The 3,406-nt window shown below is 42.0% G+C and overlaps 1 protein-coding gene across 2 annotated transcripts in view; it reads right to left on the bottom strand.

The window, feature by feature from the left end:
• Positions 1-2,971, bottom strand: part of Tulp4 (tubby like protein 4) — a 318,210-nt gene extending 315,239 nt beyond the window's left edge. For both annotated transcript variants that reach the window (XM_023712238.1, XM_023712239.1), the window contains exon 1: positions 2,726-2,971. The gene's annotated coding sequence lies outside the window, so the exon portion shown is untranslated. The remainder of the gene's footprint in view (positions 1-2,725) is intronic.
• Between the last annotated feature and the right edge of the window lie 435 nt (positions 2,972-3,406).

Here is a 3,406-nt window from a genome sequence, read left to right as displayed (position 1 = left end):
TCTGGGGTAGGCACAGCATGCAGTACCAAGGATTGAACTCAGGACCTTGCGTTTGCCAGGCAGGCACTTAGACCATTGAGCTATCTCCCCAGCCCAAAACACTTGTTTATACCCATAAATGATGCTGAGCTTAGACTTTCCCTATATTAGAATTACACTATTTACCCACATTTCTCTTTAAAATTTAGGTACATCCTGTATAGAAAAAAAAGATCATCATTACAAATTATCTAAAAAACAAAAAATCATTTGCATCAGCCCCAAATTTTAGAAAAATGTACCATATGTCATGATCTACATGGCAAGGATCTGACAGAAACCATCAAAGATATCACACAGTTAGTAGTCTAACTTCCATGGATGCTATATTTTAAAGAGATAATACGCATTAAATAACTAGTTTTATTTTCCTATTTTAAACAAAAGTTCTAAATTTTTTGTTTGATATCCTGATCATCAGGAGTTAACATTTAGTAGGCAAATGTTTACAAACAAAATGTGGCATATAAATACAAAGGATTACTCAGACTTAAAAATTCTGATACGACCTACAATATGGATAAAGGTTAAGGACATCATGCTAAGTGAAATAAATCAGTCACAAAAGGATAAATATTGTGATTCAAATTTATGAGGTATGCAAAGTTGTTAAGAGTCATAGTAAATATATAGGCAGTAAATAGAGTGTGGGGGAAGAGAATGGAGAGTAACTGGGTAGTGTTTCAGTCTGAGAAAATGAAAAAAGGTTTGAACATACATGGTGTTTACAGTTGTATACGAATGCCACTGAATTGCACACTTAAATGTTAAAATGGTAAATTTTATGTATTTCTTACCACAGAAAATTTAGTACATTAGCATTTACCTGCACCAGCTACTCAAGAGGCTGACACAAGAGAACCCCAAGTTTGAAGCCAACTTGAGTAATTTTTTTTTTTTTTTTTTTTTTTTTTTGTGGTACCAGAGATTGAACTCAGGACCCTGCACTTATTCTACTGAGGCAAGCACTTATTCTACTGAACTATCTCCCCGGTCCCCTACATTAGCATTTAGTAACTTCATTAACTAACATTATCCCAGCTAAACTAAAAGAAATTGGACATTTTAATGGCATAGTCCATGCAGCCTCAGCAGTCTCACACGGAAAGTGAATAATTTCTGCAAGGTTTTAGTAATACTGAAAAATCTTCACAGAATCCTAAACAGGGATCAATACAGTAACCAAATCATGGCATTACAGTTTGGAGATTTCACCCAGTTCTTCACTACATCTTACAAAGCACACTCCATCTATGTCCTGTTTCTGCCACCATAGGGGGTAAAAAATAGGAGAAAATCTGTAGTTGATGTTGAAAGTCCTATACGAAGACACTTACTGCCTCTCAGCTTACCCAGGCCTACTGCAGCCAATCAATAAACCTTCCTGAATCCAAACACTGTGTATCTGCAGCAAACCCAAAAGAAAAACCTGATCTTCATATTCTGCCCTATAAGTCATCTGAAATTTGGCTTGAAGCAGGGTTGCTGTCTCTACTATTCATCCAGTACTGGAGATCTCTGCATGAACTATGGATGGTTCAACTTAAAATAGGCTTCATGGATCACCCATTCTTTCAATGGTTAAAAAATCCTATTCAGTTTTAGTAAGAAAATCAGTATGACTAGCCAAACCATTATTCTTATAGCTCCATATGAAGATTATAAAGCTCAGTATGATATACATGTCCTTTCCAAATTAAGAAGACATTATTTTAAAATACACAGTAGTAAATACATTGTTATTTCTCAGACACCTGAGTAATCATGGTTTTCTTCTCTCTCCATGTCTGAAAGCTCCATTATGTTAAAAACATTTTTCCCCTCTTACTCCCTCAGTACTACATGCTTGTAAGTCTAGATGTCAACATCTTCCCCACTGTGTGATAAAACTTCTACTTGCAAAGCCCTTACTAAAACACAGCTCTCAAAATTCTTAAAGAAATTCTCATCCTCTAATAACATGCACCTTTCCATTTTCAAAACTGAGGAACTGAACATTAGATTTGCCTATTCATAATGTATCCATATAGTCATGTCCACTATAATAAACTATCACAAAAAAAGGAAGACACGCGTGAATCTCCACACTCTGAATAAGGCTATCACTGCACAACGCTGAGATCAACTCTAACTACCCCACCTGAGGAGCAGGAGTCTCCTTCGACTGTAGTGTGGCTATGTGCAAGGTGCCCTATCTCTGCACACCCACCCCAACCTCCAACCCCAGAGAGCCTTGGATAGCCTCCCTGCCTACAGAGAATTCGCCAAAACCACAGCAGCATTCCCTATGGGTTTGCCTGCAAAAAACGGGCTCCAACTGAGAAATGGTCAAGACCCCAGACAGAGAACAGGCACAAAAGGAATCCTAGAACCAGTTTTTATATCCTTTAAAACCTTAGAAATAATTTCCTGTGGGCTAAAACCTGTCTGTGAAAGAGGATTTATTGGATACCCTTAAGTTTTATTTTACAACTAAAATAAAAATGAAAATGGAACATAAGACAACCCAGAAAACAATTGCCTGCCCAAGGGAACGTATCATCCATAGGGGAAGTATTACTCGACTTCCTCCTCATCTGGGCAGATCTGCAGGTAGGATGAATAAAAATAGGTCTCTAAATGACATCAACCCCAGTGAGGGTTGCTGTCACCCTCATTTCCTTCCACAAAGGTAGATCACTCTTACCTTCCCAACCTTGAAGTGGTGTCATGACAGAAAGTAGCCTCTTCCCTGCTAAATGCCCCAACCCGGTCAAACTTTACATCAGCATCATGCACTGGGTTTTGAAGCGCTGGGCAAAGAGGAAGGGGTGGTACTGAGAGCGGAATCTCCGTGATTTGCCAGAGGAAACAGCACAGACTCCAGACAGCAGAAGCGCCGGGATTTCCATGCAGCTGCCACGACAGGTGACCGGGCCGCTTTTGCGGACACCCCGCTCGCTCACGGGGCTTCACTGAAGGTGGGGCGGACAGGAAGAGGAAGAAGGGTGGGGACGGGACTGAGGACGAGAAGGTGGGCTGAGTGGGGAGGTGAAGCCTATCCATCGCCACAGGAGGAGGCCGGGAAAGCACGGCCGGATCTGCCGGCCGAAACCGCTTTAAGGTATTTTCTGTCTCCACAATTAAGGCGGGCGGGTGGCTCCAAGCCAAACGCCTCCTGATTCACACACACACAAGCACGCACAAACACGCACACACACACGCGCACACCGACCTCCTCTTTCGCCCCATTTTTCTCACACGCTGAAACAAAAGGCTAGATAGCAAAGCAGCAGCAACGGCCGGCCCGACCGGCTCGGTCGTCGTCCCCGCGCCGCCCCCTCGCGAAGCACCCCCACAGCGGCCCACTGCGCCCCTGCCTGCCGCT

Source organism: Octodon degus, unplaced genomic scaffold (genome assembly GCF_000260255.1).
Source record: "Octodon degus isolate 3935 unplaced genomic scaffold, OctDeg1.0 scaffold00024, whole genome shotgun sequence".
NCBI classification, from domain to species: Eukaryota; Metazoa; Chordata; class Mammalia; order Rodentia; family Octodontidae; genus Octodon; species Octodon degus.
The sequence above is the reverse complement of the archived record's forward strand: the minus strand, read 5'-3'. Positions and strand labels throughout refer to the sequence as shown.